We start from the raw sequence: 22,299 nt of genomic DNA, 5'->3' as shown, positions 1-22,299 counted from the left end.
TGTATGGGCGAGCTCCGAGGGGGGTGCTTGACATGGTAAGAGAACAGTGGGTTTTCAGTATTTATATTGAGCATCGGGCAGGGAAGTTATTGCAACATGTGGATGTGTTGTCCAGAATTGCTAGTCTAAATGGTGAAAATTGTAAAAGGGAGAGGACTAGCAATAATTTGGGCAGGGGGTATGTAAGAATCAGAGAAACTACAGATCCCAGAATGTATTGCGGGAAAGGGAAAGATAAGACCAGATCAACTACAGATCCCAGAATGCACTGCGGGAGGGGCGGAGGCAGGAGCATAGAGAACACAGATTCCAGATTGGGGTGAGACAAAAGAGGAAGTAGCAGGAGAGGAGAGGATGGAGGTGGTGGAGGGAGCCCATCTCTTCCCTTCTCCTGCAACTCAGGTTCTCGTTTGTCATAACCTTTCTTATTCTTCCAGGCAGTCTGGAATCTGTGCTCTCTATGCTCCTGCCTCCTCCCCTCCCGCAGTGCATTCCGGGATCTGTAGTTGATCTGGTCTTGTCTTTTCCTTTCCCGCAATGCATTCTGGGATCTGTAGTTTCTCTGATTCTTACAGTATGAAAGAGTTTGTATCCCTGCAGAATGTACACAGAGTGCATGTGTTATGGATATGACTCAATGCCAGTAAGAACAAACATGTGTAAACACAAACGTAACAGTACGAAATGTCGTTATCTATTGTATACACTATTAGAAATGTGGCACTAGTCCCTTAAAAGCTGCTTTTGCATGAGAAACATCTATTCTAAATGGAGATGGATGAACTGTGCTTTGCGACTTGCTCATTAGAATTAAAAAAAAAAAAAAAAGTGGAGTGCTTCAGCTAGTTTGCAAAAGTTTTTGCCACGTTTTGAAAATTATATGTATGAAAATCAGTCCTGTACAGAAAAGAGTAGGAATGGTACAGCTACCGCCCCTGAATCTGAAGGTATAATCCGCAAACAAACCTTTTCCGGAGATGGGAGGGCGGTAGAACAAGAGGACATGATATGAGAGTGAAGGGGGGCAGACTCAAGAAAAATGTCAGGAAGTATTTTTTCACGGAGAGAGTGGTAGATACTTGGAATGCCCTCCCGCGGGTGGTGGTGGAGATGAAAACGGTAGTGGAATTCAAGCATGCGTGGGATAAACATAAAGGAATCCTGTTCAGAAGGAATGGATCCTCAGAAACTTAGCCGAGATTGGGAGGCGGGGCTGGTGTTTGGGTGGTGGAGCTAATTCTGGGCAAGACTTCTACGGTCTCTATCCTGAAAATGGCAGACACAAATCAAGGGAAGGTATACACAAGTAGCACATATGAGTTTATCTTGTTGGGCAGACTAGATGGACCGTGCAGGTCTTTTTCTGCCGTCATCTACTATGTTACTATGAGGCATATTTTCAAAGCACTTAGCCTCCCAAAGTTCCACAGAAACCTATGGAACTTAGCCTCCCAAAGTGCTTTGAAAATAAGCCTGAATGTATATCAGCCACAGATATTTGGGCGTAAGGGCTGTAGGAGATGAGTAGATGTATTTGGGTGGATGTGTTTCTATAAGGTCATCTTGGGTGGAATTGAGGACCTTTCTCTCTGTATGCCTTTAATAATAACACTGTTAGAACTATGACCAATTTTTTTTTTTAACTGGTGAATACCTCCTGTAAAAAAAGAGTTACTATCCAGCAAAACCTGAATTTCTCATTTGTCCCAGAGCCATATCATTTGGGATGAATTAAGACCTACATGTCTTAACTTAAGCCACACCCTGTTCTCAGGGCATCTGCCTTTTGCTGATCTATGAATAATGCACCTACATTACATTTTCAAAGTCTTTGCTCAAAAATATTAGCAATATCTCAGATCAATGCAGTCAGTTTCTCCTCCCCTCCCCCACCCCAAGAATGCAGTGTCAGAAAATGTTTCTTAATGCTTCTGTCCTCATGTACCTTCTAAACAGAGTCTTTGGAAGGACACTGTGAAGCCCCTTCTATTCATTCAGTGAGATACTTTCTATCGTCACGTAAACAAACTAAAGAAAAATTAGCTAGACTGCAAGGTGCTAAAATACAGGATAATGTTAACGTTGTCTACCGTTATTTGCCAAGAATATGGGGCTTCACATGTCACATCTCTCACCTTCTCAGGAATGTTCCACTTCCCTGTGAAGTCCCATCAGAGAACCAGCATATTCCCAGACAAAGTTTGAGAGCGGCTACACATACAGACAAAATATACAACTGATTAATCAAAATTTAATTTCTCTGCCTGAAGATGTAACACATCATTTCAATGATGTATCCATCCATGTAACTGAGGGAAAACTCTGGAACGAGGGGGGCATATGATGAAGTTAAGAGGGAATAGGCTTAGGAATAATCTAAGACAGTATTATTTCATGGAAAGGGTGGTAGAAGCTTGGAATGGCCTCACGGTGGCGGTCGTGGAGTCGAGAAATGTGTCAGAATTTAAGAAGGCATGGGACAAGCACGTGGGATGGCTTAGGAAGAGTTAGGGGTTACAGAAGATGGGCAGACTGGATGGGCCATTTGGCCTTTATCTGCTGTCATGTTTCTACCCATATGAAAATACCAAGCTCCTCTCAATGAAACCGTGACCAGGAAAGAGCTCCTGCCAAGAAACATCCAAGACCATCTTCAAGGCAGAGATATATGATCATAACAAAAGAGAGGGAACGAAGTACAAACTAAAGTCCAAACAAAAAAAACAGCACCACGGGCCTTTAAAAATGGAACACAGTTCTTTAATGAATGAGCCTTGACAAAAAGACCCGACACGGGCCGTGTTTCGGTGACTAGCACCTGCGTCAGGGGTCACAGTGATGACGTGGAAAACTTGGGGAATAACTCAAATATATTCCTCTACAATATATTATTCCTTACCCCACGTCTCATATAGTAAAAGCTACAAAGCACCAAGGCACTTTCACTTTCTGTATCCAAATGGATCCAAATGGATGCTGTTTTTTTTGTTTAGAGATATATGATCACCACAAGCAAGACACCGCGAAGCAACTGCAAACAGGAACATGACATCAAGGTATAGAGCAAACTAAAAAAAAGAAAAAACAAAAAATCCCAACCTGAGTGAGAATCCTAAGAGAGGCAAATAGACAAGACAAATTAAATGGAACCAGAGAACAGGAATAGAAACTGAAGACGGAGAAAAATCAAAATGCAGAAGAGTCCGTTCCGTAACATAGTAAGTGACAGCAGACAAAGACCTGTACGGTCCATCCAGTCTGCCCAACAAGAAACTCATTTTACATGATATGCGATACTTTATTTGCATTCCCGAGTTTGATTTGTCCTTGCCTTTCTCAGGGCACAAAGCAAGTCTGCCCAGCACCCTTCTTGTACTAAAACTTATGAAGCTAACGTCAAAGCCCCTTAAAATTTACACTCAAGCCCATCCCTATCTATTCAGTCATGATCAGGGTGTAGACCATAGAAGTCTGCCCAGCACTGGCTTTGCTTCCCAATTACCAGCGTTGCCACCCAATCTCCGCTAAGATTCCATGGATCCATTCCTTCTAATGGGGATTCCTAGCTACAAGGCTATCTGTAACAAACGGGGTGAAAAAAACTGAAGGCCTGCAACGTGCAAGACTGAACAATCTTTTTTAATATATTAATATTTTTTTGGACAGCCTAGAACAGAAACAAAATGGGCTTGGGGGATGGAGTTGGACTCTAAACCACAAACAAATTCTGAAGAATTGCCTGACCAAACCAGCTGTCACATTAACAATCCTGTTGTGGACAGCAGTGAGATGTGAATGAGGACCGATGACCATGTTGCAGCCCTGCAAGTCTCCTCAATGAAGGCTGATCTCAGTTGGGCTACTGACACAGCCATGGCTCCAACATTACCCTGTAGAATCAGCCCAACTTGGGCATATGTGAAGGAAATGCTGTCTGCTAGCCAGCTGATGAACTAGATTCTATATATGGCTCTGTGTAGAATAGACTTCTGCCTAAGCGTATTCTGTAAGCAGCGCCTACATTTAGTCACGGTATATAGAATATGCTTAGTTGCTATCACAGTGCTTAAAACTATGCGCTTCCATTTACACCAAGGGAAACGTGGGGGTAAATACCTGCTGGTAATAGAAAATATCTTTTTATTTGAGTAGCCTAATACATTTTTGATTAGCTTTCAGAGGCCAAAACCTACTGCTTCAGATCAGGTCAGGACAGTATACTGCTGTTATGGTATCCTCTCCTGACCTGAGGAAAGAAATGTTGGTCTCTGAAAGCTAGTCAAAAATGTATTAAAATTAGTCTAATATAAAGGTATCACCATATTTTCCATTTTATGCTTTATTTGTATTTATCAACCTTAATTAACACAGCTACATTACTTTATCCTAAATTAAAAATAAATTTATGTTTCTACCTTTGATGTCTAGGGATTTTCTTTTTCCAGTTGTGTTGATTCCAGTCACTGGTTTCTGCTTTCCTTCATCTTCTCTTAACTCTCATGCCAGGGTTTCCTGTCCATTTGTCATTTTTCTCTGTCTTTTTTCTTTCAGCTTTGTTCACTTTATTTTCCTATCTGTCAGATTTAATTCGTTCTTACTACAGAGTGTTTAATTTCTCTCTTTTTACTTTATCTACCTACAGCCTTTCATCTTTCCCTCAACCTTGTTCTCCCTTATGCCCCTTCCTCTTATTCTCTAGCCTTTCACTAACTCTATCCTCTCCCTACCCTTCCATCCAGCGTCTCCTCTCTTTCACTCCCTGCCCTTCCAATCAGCATCTCCTCTCTCTTGCTGTCCCCATCCTTCCAGTGTCTCCCCTCTTTCTTTCCCCATCAAGCGTCTACCCTATCCTTTTCCATTCAGCGTGTCCTGTCCCCATCTTTCCATTCAGCATCTTCTCTCCTCCATCCTCCCATCTAGCATCTCCCCTCTCTCCCTACCCTTCCATCCAGCATCTCTTCTTTTTCTCTCCATCCTTTCATCCATTGTCTCCCTTCTTTGTCCCCATCGTTCCAGCATCTCCCCTTTCCATCAGCATCTTCCCTCTCCAGCCATTTTCCATCCAGCATGTCCCCTCTCTCTCCACTCATCTTCAGTCTCTAACCCTCTTCCATCCATCTTTTATCACCCCCTCCTATTTTTCATCCCCCACCTCTCTCTCCCTCCCTCCATGCGGTGTCTTTTGTTTCCTACGGTGGTAACGCAATAAAAAGCAGGCACGGGGCCACAGTCTTCAGGAATGCGCTGTTGACCCTGCCCCTTCCGATGTCAGTTTTCTGTTCCTCACACCTGCCGCTTGTCGAGCACAGCGGCAGCAGGTTTGGCAGTGGTAGTGACCCAACATAGAATTTCCTGCTTTGGAGGGAGTGCAGTATCAAGAGACTGGGCAGGTCTGGTATCAGGAGATTATGGCGAAAGGTCATGGCCACTGTACTGGATGTAGCAATATTCATGTCCAGGAGCAACTTAACATCGCTCCTACCCCAATGAACTCTACTAGACCACCAGGGAAGCAGGCCTAAGGTGGGGGGGGGGGTGCACTTGGATCATGGGGAGGCAGCTGTCTGCAAACTTGTCACTGGCAAAGGAAACCCTGCTATTTTCAAATCACCAATGACAGGAGACGACTGCCCATCCCTATCAATTTGTTGCGTATTGCCTGCAAGCCCAAACGCTATCAAAGCGACGTACATTCAGGTACAGGAGGTATTTTTGTGTCCCTGGAGGGCTCACAATTTGAGTTTGTACCTGAGGCAAGGGAGGGTTAAATGACTTGCTGAAGATCACAAGGAGCTGCAGCTAGATTTGAGATCCTTCACTCCACATACTTTCTGTACAATCTGGCAAATCAGAGCAAGGCTCGTCAGTGGGGTTAAACCTGTTTTCTTTGCATTCAGCGAGTCTGGTATACGGACAACTAAAAAGGCTCTGTAGAACCTTTGCAGTCAATGCTTGCCTACCTGTGGCAAAATCTTCCCATACAACATAAGAAGATAAGTGTTGCCATACTGGGACAGACCGAAGGTCCATCAAGCTCAGTATCCTGTTTCCAACGGTGGCCAATCCAGGTCACAAGTACCTGGCAGAAATCCAAATAATAGCAACATTCCATGTAAAACCCCAAAGAGTAGCAAGATTCTAGAATTCTGAAGAATAACAAGATCCCATACAGAATTTCAAAGTGTATAGCAACATTCCATTTAGAACCCTAAAAAGTAGCAAGATTCCATTCAGAATCCTAAGTACATAAGTGTTGCCATACTGGGACAGACCGAAGGTCCATCAAGCCCAGTATCCTGTTTCCAACGGTGGCCAATCCAGGTCACAAGTATCTGGCAGAAACCCAAATAATAGCAACATTCCATGTAGAACCCCAAAGAGTAGCAAGATTCTAGAATTCTGAAGAATAACAAGATCCCATACAGAATTTCAAAGTGTATAGCAACATTCCATTTAGAACCCTAAAAAGTAGCAAGATTCCATTCAGAATCCTAAGTACATAAGTGTTGCCATACTGGGACAGACCGAAGGTCCATCAAGCCCAGCATCCTGTTTCCAACAGTGGCCAAACCAGGTCACAAGTACCTGGCAACATCCCAAAACAGTACAATACATTTCATGCTGCTTATCCTAGATTATCCCGTTGGCTCTGGAAGACAACTGAAGGGCAAGGTTGATCTTATGACTGCTCAGGTGACACTTGTAAACTAATATCCCTATATATGGCCAAAGTTTTTTGCATTTTTAAACAAATGCTACAATCAGTCATGTGTTCTTCCTAAAGGTGGTTGATTTTATAAAGTGCTAAATCCTCAGATATGGGCAGGTGGCCACCCAGCTAACGTCTGCCAAAATTATAATCTCTTTAGCTGCAAACCGAAGCCAGAGAAGCCCATTTTCTCTGGTCAGGCTTCTTTTGCTTTTCACTACAGTACAGCTTTTAACCTTTTAAGACAAAATTCAGGACACACCTGTTTAATTCTTTTGTTGACAAAAAGGTCAAAGCTAGCTTAACCTGCTGCCTAACCTGAGCTCGTAAGCCTCTTTGGCTTCCTCATGTTGCTTTAATCTGGGTTAACATGTGGTCACTGCATGACCCCCCCCAGGACTACCAAAGCTGATTAGCTAGTTCAGTTCGACTGTAAACAAACCACAACTCAGGACCAAGTCAGACTTGGGCAATCTATACTCGGTGTCCGTTTGATTTGTCCCCGAAAAGAAACACTCAACACATGGTTCCATCTAAAAGAAAAAAATGTGGAAGAAAGCTGTAAGGGAGGAGGAAGAGATCTATTTTAAGAGTTGGCTGCGTTCTCTCTACCAGCAGGTTGCTTTCCAATTTTTACTTTACAGTTATTGGTTTGCATACTGTGAACTGTCTTCATCATTCACAAAAACATACGTACCATATGTTCCAGTAAACACACACACACACACACACGTTACTTAAGGAAAATAAGAAGTCTGAGAACATAAGGATTGAGCCACTGGTAATGAAATTTTTCAAAAGATAGTGGAAGCACTTCAAAGAAAGACCTCAAGCTGTTTAAAAGACTGCAAGATTACCTACCTACTCCCACAACCAAGAGAAGGAGATGGTGGAAAGAAGCAGCACCACGAGATAAAGGTAGTGGAGGAGTGGCCTAGTGGTTTGAATGGTGGACTTTGGTCCTGGGGAACTGGGTTCGATTCCCACTGCAGGCACAGGCAGCTCCTTGTGACTCTGGGCAAGTCACTTAACCCTCCATTGCCCCATGTAAGCCGCATTGAGCCTGCCATGAGTGGGAAAGCGCGGGGTACAAATAATAAAAAAAAATTAAATTAAAAAAATTATTGGACAAATAAGATTCTTGATTACAATATGTATGCAGAGAGATGGACGTTCTCCCCATTGGCTTACTACTACTATTTAGCATTTCTATACCGCTACAAAGCGTACGCAGCGCTTCACAAACACAGAAGAAAGACAGTCCCTGCTCAAAGAGCTTACAATCTAATAGACAAAAATAAAGCAAGCAAATCAATTAATGTGGGGGAGTGGTTACAAGTCAAAAGCAATGTTAAAGAGGTGGGCTTTCAATCTAGATTTAAAGATGGTCAAGGACGGGGCAGTAATATTCCAGTAAGATGTGTAAATAAAAGACTTAAAGCAAGACAGTCAATATATTGTATATGGATTTTCAGAAGGCAATTGGCAACATGAAAGACTCCTCGGGAAAATTTATGATGAAGCCACAACTTAAGTACTGCAAGCAGTTCTGGGCAGCTGCACCTCAAAACAGCAGAATGATGAGAAAAATAATCATGATCAGTCCTAACATCAGACAGGATACAGGACACAAACAGTAGAGCTTGGAGGAAGTGATGTCACTATACCTGATGGCCACTCGAACCCACATCTTCACACCGATGGTGAGCTTGTATGGACTTTAAGATCTTTGAAGCAGCTGGACTGGTCTACCTGACTACTACTACTACTACTATTTAGCATTTCTATACCGCTACAAAGCGTACGCAGCGCTTCACAAACACAGAAGAAAGACAGTCCCTGCTCAAAGAGCTTACAATCTAATAGACAAAAATAAAGCAAGCAAATCAATTAATGTGGGGGAGTGGTTACAAGTCAAAAGCAATGTTAAAGAGGTGGGCTTTCAATCTAGATTTAAAGATGGTCAAGGACGGGGCAGTAATATTCCAGTAAGATGTGTAAATAAAAGACTTAAAGCAAGACAGTCAATATATTGTATATGGATTTTCAGAAGGCAATTGGCAACATGAAAGACTCCTCGGGAAAATTTATGATGAAGCCACAACTTAAGTACTGCAAGCAGTTCTGGGCAGCTGCACCTCAAAACAGCAGAATGATGAGAAAAATAATCATGATCAGTCCTAACATCAGACAGGATACAGGACACAAACAGTAGAGCTTGGAGGAAGTGATGTCACTATACCTGATGGCCACTCGAACCCACATCTTCACACCGATGGTGAGCTTGTATGGACTTTAAGATCTTTGAAGCAGCTGGACTGGTCTACCTGACTACTACTACTACTACTATTTAGCATTTCTATAGCGCTACAAGGCATACGCAGCGCTGCACAAACATAGAAGAAAGACAGTCCCTGCTCAAAGAGCTTACAATCTAATAGACAAAAAATAAATAAAGTAAGCAAATCAAATCAATTAATGTGAACGGGAAGGAAGAGAGGAGGGTAGGTGGAGGCGAGTGGTTACAAGTGGTTACGAGTCAAAAGCAATGTTAAAGAGGGGGGCTTTCAGTCTAGATTTAAAGGTGGCCAAGGATGGGGCAAGACGTAGGGGCTCAGGAAGTTTATTCCAGGCGTAGGGTGCAGCGAGACAGAAGGCGCGAAGTCTAGAGTTGGCAGTAGTGGAGAAGGGAACAGATAAGAAGGATTTATTTTCTTTTTCCCAAGAATGTTAGAATGTTAAGATCTCAAACTTCACTTATTTATTTTCCTTCACCGAAAGGTGTGCATTATTCAAGGATTTTTAAGAGTTCCTATGGATTTCAGGCTGTTCAATGCTGCAACTCCCTACCTAGGGATCTCAGACATTTCAATTCCTGTTTTTCCTTCTGATGCACTCTTAAAACATTTTTATTTTCAAATATATTAATTTTACACTGATTAAATCAATTTATTTGGACTTTTCAGTTCATTTCCTGGCTCTTGTAATTATATTGCTACTTTTATAATCCACTTTGTACCTCAGCAGAATATAAATCCCAGGTTAAAGAATGAAGTAGTGAGTTAGGCTATAGCACCGCCTTTCCAGAGAACTAAACATGAACCTCTGCACCAGCATCTGTCCAATTAAGCACAGCTGAGAATGTTTGCACAATTATCAGCAACATTTACTTACTGTGTGGAAAGCAAACCGGCTCAGTGTGTCACAAGAATGATGGAAGAGTGAGTGAGCTTCAAACCACAGCAATACACAGAAGGAAATTTTCAAAGCATTTGCCTGGGCTAAGGTTACCATACGTCCGGATTTACCCGGACATGTCCTCTTTTTTGAGGACATGTCCGGACGGATTTGGCCAGCCTGCCCGTTTGTCCGGATTTCTGGACAAACGGGCTGGCTGGCGGGGGCGGCAGCGGAGGCGGGCGCGGGACTCCCTTCCCCCTCCCCTTACGCTACTATCCCTGGTGGTCTGGTACCTCTTCGCTCTTCGGGGCAGGAAAGAAAGAGCCCCCTCTTTCCTGCCCGGAGCGCTGCTGCTGCATCCTGTGTGAGTCCGGCTGTCGGCGTTTCAAAATGGCCGCCGAGAGCTAAAGTCTCACGAGGCTGCTTCAACTCTCGGCGGCCATTTTGAAACGCCGAGAACCGGACTCACACAGGATGCAGCAGGGCAGCTAGCAGCAGCGCTCTGGGCAGGAAAGAGGGGGCTCTTTCTTTCCTGCCCCGAGCAAAGAGGTACCTCTAGACCACCAAGGATAGTAGCGTAAGGGGAGGGGAGGTGACACGGGGGAGGGGAGGTGATGGGGAGAAGAGGGGGCGACCGGGGGCGGGGCGATAGCGTGAAAGGAGCGGTGCGATGGCGTGGAAGGGGCGGGGTGAGGGCATGAAATGGGGCGGGGCAAGTATCCTCTTTTTATGAGGACAAAAAAGTGGTAACCCTAGCCTGGGCAAGCATCCATTCAACCCAAGCAAATGGGCCTATTTGAACACGGTCTTCCGATATTCACCTAAAAATAGATAACATTTGGGGCTTCCATACCACACAAACAGGCAGGTTAAGAGAGTCACTATTTGGGGCTTGTTTCGGCCAGGGGAGAGGAAAACTGCACACATACGTTCAATTTTCAAATGGACGCTGGTATTTTGCTTCACACTGGCTGCCCACACAACCAGCACAGATGCAAAGTGCGGGGGTGCAGTGTACCATGTGTACACTGCAGCCATTAATTTTCATGGGAAGAAATGTGCATAGTTTCAGTTTGAAAACTGGAGGAAACTTCTGGCACGTACTGCAAAGTGCAAAGAATGCGGGCTGTTAAACTGCTACCCCCTAAAAAAAAAAAAAAAGTTTATTGAATTATCTGTTTTAGTGTTACAACATTCCTTTGCCAAGTGAGGGCACTCTTTCATGATTGGCTCTGCACAGCAAAGGAAGCTGAAGTGCTATGAAGCATAAGGCTGCCAACTGGATCCAAATTCGCAGGACAGGGTTGATCCAGTCCTGGGTTTACCCCAGTCCATGATGGAATAAGTCTTGCTTTTCTTAGAAAAAGCAAATGGGGAAATCAGAACTACCAGTCCCTGAATGAAACGGGTTAAACCCTGGACTGGATCCAGTTGGCAGCCTTAAAAGCGCCACTCCTGCGAGTGCCATCACTGTGGCTGGAGATGACAACAGTTGCTGGCCAAACACAGCTTCTGGGGAGCCTTCATCACTGCTGATGTCAGAGAGGAAGAAGAGAAAGCAGATGATCTATTGTGGACCTCGACTATACTTTTGCATAGGAAGAAAGTAGGCGACTGATCAGGTCTTTATCTGCTGTCATTTACTACATTACTACTATGTTAGATTATTCTGAGAAAGCCACCCCAGGGAGGTGAAAGGGGAAGGACCCCTGCCCCATCCCACCCAGGTGTCTCAGATTTACATAATGTCAACAGAAAGCTGATAAAATAGATGTCAGCTAAGAAAGGCTATGTAAGGTCAGGAGTGGAGCCTAAGGAGAGCAATGGCTGCCTTTCCCTTGATTTGAACCAGGGGCGTATCTGGAATCCGGCGGTAGGGGGGGCCAGAGAGGGGGGGCACATTTTTGCCTCCCTCCCCCCCCCCCCCCCCCCCCCGCCTCTCTCCACCCCCTCCCCGCCGTCAACCCTCCCCCGCTGCTTACTTTTGCTGGCGGGGGGCCCCAACCCCCGCCAGCCGAGGTCCGACCCGCCATCTCCATATTTCGTCTTCCTCCGTGGCCAGCGTTACTTCCTTGAAGCACATGGCCACGGAGGAAGACGAAATATGGAGATTGCGGGTCGGACCTCGGCTGGCGGGGGTTGGGGCCCCCCGCCAGCAAAAGTAAGCAGCGGGGGAGGGTTGACGGCGGGGAGGGGGGCCAGGGCGAAATCTGCAGGGGCCCAGGCCCCTGTGGCCCCACGCAGATACGCCCCTGATTTGAACATAAACAAGATTCTGTGGATCCTGAGCTCTTTCCTTCCCCTGCGGCTAGAACAAGAGACTCACCAGCAGGGCTTTTTTTTTTTTGAGGGGGTACTTTTCCATTGTCTGCTAAAATTGACCCATGATCCCCAAGTTTAAATGAAAGAGCTCAGGCTCTACACACCAATTCTGCCTTGTCATACATTTTGTGACTGGTTGCAGGCAACCTGGCTATTGTGGGGTGGGTTCCTCAGTGATCTCCCCACCCCCTGAAGGGTGGCCAGGCATTTGAGTACCGGCACCTTTTTTTGCTAGAAAAAAAAAAATGCACTGCTCACCAGTTACAGTACCGATAACTATCCCACCCAGATTATTTATTAACTCTGGCTTCAGAACTTTGGACTGGTGAAGTGTCAAGTGCTCAGTGAATCACCTGTTGGAAGTTTAAAAGGATTCAAGGACATTAAAACCTATTGGCAAAACAAGTCTTTGAAACAAGGACAGAGTTCTGGCAACCAATCACTTTTTTTTTTTCTATGACTGTTCCTTGAAGGTAAACAAAAAACCACGGACCCCTTGCAGAGTTAAGAGACAGACCATTATTTCATACAATCTATCCAAGCAGGACTTGTCAAAATAAACAGATTTAAATAGCATTTTTCTTTTCTCTGTTAGCAGATAGAGTGATTATTAAATGAATGTTTCTTACTACAAATATTTCTTTATGCGCGTTTTGCTTAGCTGAATATAACAGCCTCTTTGACCATAGGTTTTTGTTACATTTGTACCTGGCGCTTTCCCACTCATGGCAGGCTCAATGCAGCTTACATGGGGCAATGGAGGGTTAAGTGACTTGCCCAGAGTCACAAAGAGCTGCCTGGGCCTGAAGTGGGAATCGAACTCAGTTCCTCAGGACCAAAGTCCACCACCCTAACCACTAGGCCACTCCTCCACTGTTGCTACTATTTGAGATTCTACATGGAATGTTACTATTCCGCTAGCATTCCATGTAGAAGTCGGCCCTTGCAGATCACCAATGTGGCCGCGCAGGCTTCTGCTTCTGTGAGTCTGACGTCCTGCACGTATGTGCAGGACGTCAGACTCACAGAAACAGAAGCCTGCGCAGCCTTCTACATGGAATGTTGCTAGTGGAATAGCAACATTCCATGTAGAATCTCCAATAGTAGCAACATTCTATGTAGAATCTCAAAGAGTAGCAACATTCCATGTAGAATCTCCAATAGTATCTATTTTATTTTTGTTACATTTGTACCCTGCGCTTTCCCACTCATGGCAGGCTCAATGCAGCTTACATGGGGCAATGGAGGGTTAAGTGACTTGCCCAGAGTCACAAGGAGCTGCCTGTGCCTGAAGTGGGAATCAAACTCAGTTCCTCAGTTCCCCAGGACCAAAGTCCACCATTCTAACCACTAGGCCACTCCTCCACTGTTGCTACTATTTGAGATTCTACATGGAATGTCGCTATTCCACTAGAAGTCGGCCCTTGCAGATCACCAATGTGGACACGCAGGCTTCTGCTTCTGTGAGTCTGACGTCCTGCACGTACGTGCAGGACGTCAGACTCACAGAAACAGAAGCCTGCGCAGCCTTCTACATAGAATGTTGCTAGTGGAATAGCAACATTCCATGTAGAATCTCCAGTAGTAGCAACATTCCATGTAGAATGTCCAAGAGTAGCAACATTCCATGTAGAATCTCCAATAGTATCTCTTTTATTTTTGTTACATTTGTACCCTGCGCTTTCCCACTCATGGCAGGCTCAATGCGGCTTACATGGGGCAATGGAGGGTTAAGTGACTTGCCCAGAGTCACAAGGAGCTGCCTGTGCCTGAAGTCACAATTAAAATGTATTTGATATTCCACAAATTGTCAAAGAAATCTAAGTGGCTTAAAAAAGTAAATTCAGAGTAAAGATAATGAAACACCAAGGCATAGGGAGAGGTGCACAAGGTCAGGTCACAAGAGGGAGCAAAGCTAAAAGGAACACTGCTTTTTTTTTTTTTTTTTTTGCTGTGACTCCTTGATCATAATAGCCAAATAAAATAATGTAACCCCCTAGAGATGCTGAATAATGATGCACCTATAGAGATCACATCCAGGTCGTAACCCCAAATGAGAGTTTTGTCACCCCAGGCCGGGCTGCAACCCACACACAAAAGTGAGAACCTAAAGGAGCGAGATCCTCACTAACCGCAGAGAAAAAGCCAGATTAAAATAGTAGCCAGCTGATAGTCAACAGTGGACAGCATTCTTTTTTTTTTTAAATGTTGACTGTCACCAGCTAAGTCAGCCCCAGGCCAAGTCCAGACACTTGCACTGAATTTTCACAACTAATTCAAAGGGCCATGGCCGCTGGAGTTTATGCGATTCCCAGTCAATATTCAGCTATTGGTTTTATTCTAATTGTAGGGTTAGGCCTGTGGCGCACTTGCTGAAGACCTGGGATGGTTCTTGGAATAGGTCTCTGTCCCCCATAGCTTTCCTATTAGAAGAATTCACAGCTCCCAGGATATAGAAGTCTCAGCATAACATGTCCTTTAGAAACCTGTGAGCTCCAGGCAGGAGGGCCCATGATGACACATTGTTGAGAAAGTTTTCAGAAACTGCCCATGCAATAGAAGGTCTTCTAAACCCATTAGCCTCCATTCTATTATGGGTCAACCTGGTTATTTAGTACCGCTCAAGCTGAAGTCTGATTGGCAAGTCAGTGTGGGCTCGTGAGTATTGTTTTAACTACCTTCCAAAAGTCATATCTTCATGTCCCCTGACCTCCCACCCCAACCACAGTTGCTCATGTTTATGTCTGTGCTGCAGCTCATGTGCATTCAGGGATGGATCCTCTGCCGATGTATCAGACATCCCTTCATACATGCAGCCTGCACCTGTCCTATGCCTTCCTCTGTCAGAATAATGAACACAAACAACGCAATGCAGGCCTAAAATCATATGTCTAAGTACAGACTTATCTCCTAAAGCATCTTCATCTCAAAATGAACTGTTCAAGTTGCACATCTTCAGCTCTCGGGTTTCCCAGTAAGCTGTGATTCATTGAAAGTGAAACTAACATGCTGGAGGAGTTCCCTGGAACTCAGATGAACTTTTCAATGCTTCTGCAATTAACAGCGAGTATAATGGGTTTATCATTTTCAAAAAATACTGAACAATTCTAATAACCTGTTTTAACCTGTTGCTCATACTCAGGTCATTCTGACATGTCCACGAGTAGGACCAGTCTGTTTTCTGCACATTGCCATAGAACAGCACAGAATACAGGCCAGATTTTAGCTGTTTGGGCTTCCAATTGAGATCAAAATGTATTTATTTACTAGTAAAAAAAAGCCCCGTTTCTGATGCAAATGAAACGGGGGCTAGCAAGGTTTTCTTCTGTGTGCATGTGGGAGTGTGTGTCCCTGCCCTCTGCCCTCTCTCCCTTCCCCTGTGCTGTCTGTCCCCTCCCCCCTCGGAGTCGAGTCCTTCAGTGTTAAGTTTCCTGCTGTGCTGTGTTTGTGTTACAGAGATAGTGAGAGCTTCTGCCCTCTCTCCCCTCCCCCCTCTGAGTCCTTCACTGTTAGAGAGAGCGATTTTTGATTTCGTGCTTTGCTGTGTTTTCCTTCACTGTTTGTGTTACAGAGAGAGCGAGGGCGGGGCAGACACTCATGGGGAAAATGGATATCTCTCCCCCTTCACACTTCCGGCTGGAGGCTTCATTTAGAACGTTGGTGGTGCCTTTTATATATAGAGATTTGTTACACTTGTACCCCGCACTTTCCCACTCATATCAGGTTCAATGCGGCTTACATAGTAATAGGAATACAAAGTATAGTCACAGAAAACAGGCTAAGTTTAGCAGAGTGATAGGGAAGTGTAGATAGGTAACATAATAAGGGAGAGGGATTAGAGGAGGTAGGAAGAGGTGCAAGTTTTTGGCTAGATTGAGATAATCAAGGGATAGGGACAGGGTGAACATAGGGAAAAAATTGGAGGAGGTGTGGTCCGAGTCAATTGCCGTTGTCGCAGGATCAGGTGACGAACAGGTGGATTCGTAGGGTTAGGTAATGGCGTTTGGATAAGCTTTCTTGAATAGACAGGTTTTCAACGATTTTCTGAAGGATAGGTGGTTTTTAATAGAGCGAATGGGTCTGGATAGGGCATTATCTCCACAGTGGGCTACAGTTCTATGAGCCTTTGGCTTACAGCCACCCAGAAATTTTTCCTTCTATTTTTATAGTTCTTCCCCATGATATTCAAAGCTATTGGACCAGCCAGACGGCCGCTGACCAGTTATTTATTTAGATTTATTCACCACCTTTATGAAGAGATTCACCCAAGCCAATGTTCAGTAGGTACAGTTTAACATCAAAATTACAACAGTAAAATGTACAAGTATAAGCATAAATCCAATAAATACAGCAAATTGAAACCCCAATAATAGAACTACTGTGAAACAGGATCAAAAACATACACATTTTAACAGCACTGAAATTCAAATAACAGAGATATAATACGATACAAGCATAATAGTGATGGAATATCTAATAAGCACACAATTAGAACATTCAAATAACACCGCTATGATACTAATGCTTTTCTACAAAACAGCTGAGCATAGGAGCCAGCTCTGTGGGTGCTATGGGTGCTTGAGCACCCCAAATATTGAGAAAATTCCTTGTATATGTCCACGGATGAATTATTTCCACTGAGCTTAGAACCCCCAATAATTTTGAAAAGTTGGCTCCCATGGCTGAGGGTCTAAATGCAGATATATAGATGGGGCCAAATGCGTGGTACAGAGTCAGTTGGGATAATTTGATGGTTAGCTAAATTAAAGGCAAGTTTTTTATACAGTTAATCAAGACATAAGGAACTGGTCTAAGTTACAGTGTGTGAAGCAAGCTAGTTCAGGTGCAAAATGAGTGTATGGATTAAAGGCTTGGGAGAAGAGCCAGGCTTTTACCAGCTTCCTGAAGTAGAGATAGTCTCAAGTTATACGTAGCCCCTCTGGGAGTAAATTCCAGAGCGTGGGGGCTACTCCTGAGAAGGCTCGATGAGGGGGACAGATGATAGTGATGATCCTTGAGAGGATCTTAGAGGCTGAGGAACCACGATAACAAAGCCTAAATCCAGTTACTGGTGTTGCTGTTGAGGAATGGGAAAAACTGCCCCCCCCTGTTCTGCCCCACTCACTGAACTCCAGAAGGTGGCAATACAGCACTTTGCACTTAGCTGGGCCTAGTCTATTTTTACATCAGGGAAATTGTATAACCTGGACGCCCACTTTTATGCGTTCATAGGATACCCACACACACATGCTAGCAGGGTGCCTAAGCGCTATTCCACAAATACCCACAACTTACGTTGCAATGTACACAGGGGGAAGAGAATGTGGGCGGGACAAAGGCAGGGCTCCCACTTAAACAGGTAATTTACAGCAGTATTTCCCAAGTCCAGTTCTGGAGTACCCCTTGCCAGCCAGGTTTTCAGTGAGCCGCACCCCCCCCCCCCTCGGGATTGTCGCCACCCCCCTACGATCATTGTCATCGCTGTTGTCACCCCCCTCCCAGGATCACTGCCCCCCCCCCCCCACCTGCCGCAACTGTAAATACCTTGGCTGGCGGGGATCTCAAGGCCCCGCCAGCAGAAGAGACTTCCTCCAGCGCTGCTCTTCTTCACTCTGCCGCGTGGCCTGCCCCTGCTTTTTCTCTCACGTCACGCATGCGTGGCCTGAGGGGAAAAGCAGCTGGGAGAGGACCCCCACCAGCCTGCTGTGTCTGCTTCTCTGGGTCCTACCCAGCCTACAAGGGGGGCCTGGCACTGGAGTTCTCTCTCCTGATCCTGTCAGGACGCGATCACCCAGGTCCCGTCAGGAGCAAGAGAGAGAGACCCCGGCGATGGGGCCCCCCCTTGGAGGCCCGGGGAATTCTGCCCCCCTCCACCCCCACCCTCTGCAACCCTGGGTCTGGTCTACAAGTCACAAAACAAACCAGTGAGGTAAGTCCAAGGAGGATAAAAAAAGATGCTTTTTTGAGAAAAAGTAAAAACGACCTGACAAGGCCGTGTTTCGGCCCGAAGGCCTGCCTCAGAGGTCTTGATTAATCTCTGATGTTGTAAAGTAAGGCTTGCTACACGGATACATTATTCACACTGGCCAACTACACGGCCATTTTGTTTTGCAGCTTATCCGCAAGACAGAAGATTACTGAAGAACTTTACTACTAGATCCTCACAACAATTTATCCTGTTATCAAGCCTTACTTTACAACATCAGAGATTAATTAAGATCCCTGAGGCAGGCCTTCGGGGCGAAACACAGCCGTGTCGGGTCGTTTTTACGGTTTCTCAATAAAGCTTCTTTTTTATCCTTGGACTTACCTCACTGGTTTGTTTTGTTTCTCACGGCTTCGTGAGGTCCTTTTCCTCTTTGTTGGCTTGTCTGGTCTACAAGTCCCCAGCATTCTCACTCATTAGAGCAGGCACAACACCTCCCTCATACTGTAATCAAACCAATGTGTAACTCTCCGTCTGATCTGTCATCCTCAGGGCCAAAGGGATGGCCAAATCAGAAAGGATCAATTTACAGAGGCAATAATCACCATCGCCAGCTCATTACAAGCTCACTTTCTCCAAATTATATGAGAGAGATTATTCATTCAACGTGCCGCATGAGACTCATAGCCATCCATCTGCTACAGCTAAACTAACAATTTTCTTCCCAGCCAAGGTGAATTATTGTCTTTTGGAGGCAAACAAGGTTATAACAATCATGAAGCCTGACAAGGGGGAAAAATGAAGACCTACCATTCTGTGAAAAAGCACTTTTCATAAACCTTGACAAACAGAAGAATAATCTGATACTGGCCCAGAGGCTTTATAAAATGCAAATTAGTTGCAGCAAACAGGCTGCCAAAAACAAATATTCCAATGACAAGAGGGGCTGAGAGATAAAGAAATGAGCACATTTCTTATATAATGTGCAACCTACAGAAGAAAACACACATTTATTTATTTATTTGTTACTTATATCCCACATTTTCCCACACATGCAGGCGCAATGTGGCTTACAGAGAATTACATAAGAGTACAATCTTAACAGCTTAGGCAAGCATAAAGAGGTAAATAGGAGGGAAGAAACTAACAAAGTGAACTAAATAGGGTTGGGTACAAGGGATACTTTAATCAACATGGTAAGATGAGGGGTAAGTCTTAGCAAAGAGGAATGTCTTTAATAACTTCTTAAAAAGGGCATGGTCCTCTTGAATTTTAAGGTGACGAGGTAACATATTCCAGTATTTGGGACTCCAATAACAGAAAGACGAGGCGAAGATTTTCTTATACTTGACTCCCTTACAATTAGGAAAATGGAGGTGGAGATAGGACCTTGCAGCAGGGTTGGCATTTCTGGGCGGAAGGTCAATCAAGGGAACCATGTATTCCGGGGCTGCCCCATAGATGATTTTATGTGTTAGGGAGCAGATCTTAAAAGCAATGCGCTCCTGTACAGGCAGCCAATGAAGTTTAAAGCGCAAGGGGTCTGCGTGTGCAAAACGCCGTTTGTTTAAGATGAGCCTCGCCGCTGTGTTCTGAGCCGTTTGGAAAGTTTTCAATAAGGAGACCTGGCAACCCACATAAATACCGCTACAATAATCCAGGTGGGATAAGACAAGCCAATGGACAAGGGTACATCAAATGGAGCCCCAGATAGTATGACTCAGGTCCTCGATGGGACCCTCGTTTCGCCTCCACTTATAAAGAAGTGTGTGCTCTGGGGAATGCAATGTCATTATTTACACAATTAAAGCTCCACTAACAGAAAAGTTTTTTCCTGCTCTCTTAGTGAACAGTCACACATCATGAGAAAAATAAATTATAAGCCTCATTTTCTCCTGGAACAAAAGCTGTTCCACTTTTGGATTCCACTTTTTCCCCCCGTTACCCACACCCACTATTCAGAACTTTCTGCTCAATCCCTAGGGTTTGGTGATATCTTTATGGGGGGGGGGGGGGGGGGAGGGGAAATCAAGCCTTTGAGAAAAATCACACCCCTCTGTTAGTCTTTGCCTGACTTAACAGAATTAAGGGATACATTTGGGACAGGTGGAAGCACACTAGTTCCCCATGTCTGCTAGGGTTCTTCCTGGAAAAACGGGTCTTTCAGGCTGTCTGGCTTCCAAGATTGTCCGCAGAAGTCCCATGGGAAAGAAAAAAAAAACCCATAAAACCCAACAAGTTGGGGTAGTTCAAAAATAAAATCTTTATGGGGCAAGTTGATGCAAGTGGAAACATCGGTACGAGCAGTGCTCTTGATCCCGGTAGAGTCCAGAGCAAATGCAAACTTGATATGCCAGGGAGTCCCAAACTGTGGGTTGTAACCCCAAACAGAGTAGCAAAGCCCCTCCATAGAGATGTGATCAGCCAATCTCATTGGGAGAGGGACGGTATGCCTTCTGTGCCCATACAAATGGCCTCTCGGCCACAGAAAGTTTGATAAGTGCTAGAATATGCAGTCCAGCTATCCAAATCTGAACACTCGGTGCAGAAACATTAAAAAAAAACACTCTGAACGCAGCACTAGGGGCATCTTCCTTCACTGATGTCTCTCCTGGGGGATTGGGACTCACTGCTGTCTCTCCTGAGGGATTGGGACTCTTCCCTGCAATTCTGCTCAGAAGTCTTCCACAGGGTAGTACTTCCTAGGGTGCTCATCAAACTCCTCTGAAAAGATACTAAGGAATTCTTTAATGACATCCCACATCCTGAAGGACTGCGTCCAGCCACATTCTCAGACAGAAGACCAACTCAAAAGATTCCTGGGCTTTGCTTGCATCTCACGTCTGGAAGCCCCTCCTGAGAAAGGATATATGAACCCCCAATGTCTTTTACATCAGTCAAAGAGATTCCAGTGACTCTACCAGTGAATACCCATGAGGGAGCCCTATCACCTTCTTGAAACCGAGGTACAGCATTGCAAAACAGCACTCTGCCTGAACTGGAGATGGGGTAGGTGTTAAGCTATGCTAGGACACAGGGCAAAAACTGCGTCCTTGGGTTTCCCTGTGGCAAAGGCAACTGTTGTGTTTTGGGGGGTGGGGTGCTCCCTTCTCACCCCTACCATTCTTCCAATGCCAACACACTGACTGGAGACTGCCAACCTCTGCCCTTAGAGTTATACTTTCCCTGGAGTGGAGTGTGTTGAGGGAAGGCATTTCTTAAACTCAGGAGCAAAGTTCCAGGTTTCCTTTGGAAGCTCAAATATACATTCTGTGAAATGGGTTAGAGAAGTCTGTGTCACAGTAAGTGGTTACAATATTTAACATCCACAAAAAATATATATATTGTTCTCTAAAAAAAAATTCACATTTTCAATATTTTCTTGGACAATAAGTAACCTTTATCCAGATTCATACAACTACTTTTGTTTTGTTTTTTTAATTATTAAAAAATTTAAAAAAAAAAAAAGTTTCCCCATTTCATTCCATTCAGAATCCTTGCTCCATGTCCTTTCGCCTTTCCTCCATCACTCCTCTTTCCCCATCCTCTCAGGCTAAGAACCAAAAGAAGCCCGATTCAAATCCCACCGATGCCCTTTGTGACCTAGGGCAAGTCACTTAGCCCTCCACTGCCTCAGGTACAAACAGGGACGAACTCAATGCGTGCAAAAATAATTCACCCTTGAGCTTCCAAAAATGTTGTATGACAAAAAGCAAAATTATATACAGCAATTACCTCTGCAAACTGTGATCCAGGAAAAGCCCTAAATAAGCAACAGTTATAAAACACCGACAGATTATCAAAATCCCGCGCTGTTCCAAACAGCGCTCCAAAAATAGCGCTGGAACAGCGCGGAGCATTATTAGACCTATGATCAGAGATAACTGTATGCAAATTTAAGCACGCAATTATCTCTGATCATGGGGTAGAAGTGCGGGAGAATTGTGTCTGAGCGTGCGCTGAGCACAATCCTCCCGCACTTGTTTGACAGGTCTGGGCTGTACAGCGCTGCAGAAATTATAAGTAGTAATAGAAGTTGTAAAAAGCCCAAACCTGTCAAACACAGGGGCTGGAGGTCCATGGGACAACCAGGCCCCAACTACCCCTGCCCCGAGCAACGGGGGCTGGAGGTCCAGCGGACCTCCAGTCCCCCCAACGATCC

At 44.7% G+C, this 22,299-nt stretch overlaps 1 protein-coding gene and 1 long non-coding RNA gene across 6 annotated transcripts in view; one reads left to right on the top strand and one right to left on the bottom strand.

Moving 5' to 3' along the window:
• The window catches only part of LOC115477268 (coiled-coil domain-containing protein 85C-like), a 258,614-nt gene that overhangs the window by 113,970 nt on the left and 122,345 nt on the right, over positions 1–22,299 (bottom strand). The window lies entirely within an intron of this gene.
• Positions 602–21,782, top strand: LOC115477269. Its single transcript, XR_003943305.1, has 3 exons — positions 602–612; positions 2,403–2,406; positions 21,708–21,782. It is a non-coding gene; the product is annotated as an uncharacterized LOC115477269 (long non-coding RNA).

The sequence above is a fragment of the Microcaecilia unicolor genome, chromosome 9 (genome assembly GCF_901765095.1).
Source record: "Microcaecilia unicolor chromosome 9, aMicUni1.1, whole genome shotgun sequence".
Lineage (NCBI taxonomy): Eukaryota > Metazoa > Chordata > Amphibia > Gymnophiona > Siphonopidae > Microcaecilia > Microcaecilia unicolor.
This window is presented reverse-complemented; position numbering and strand designations above follow the sequence as displayed.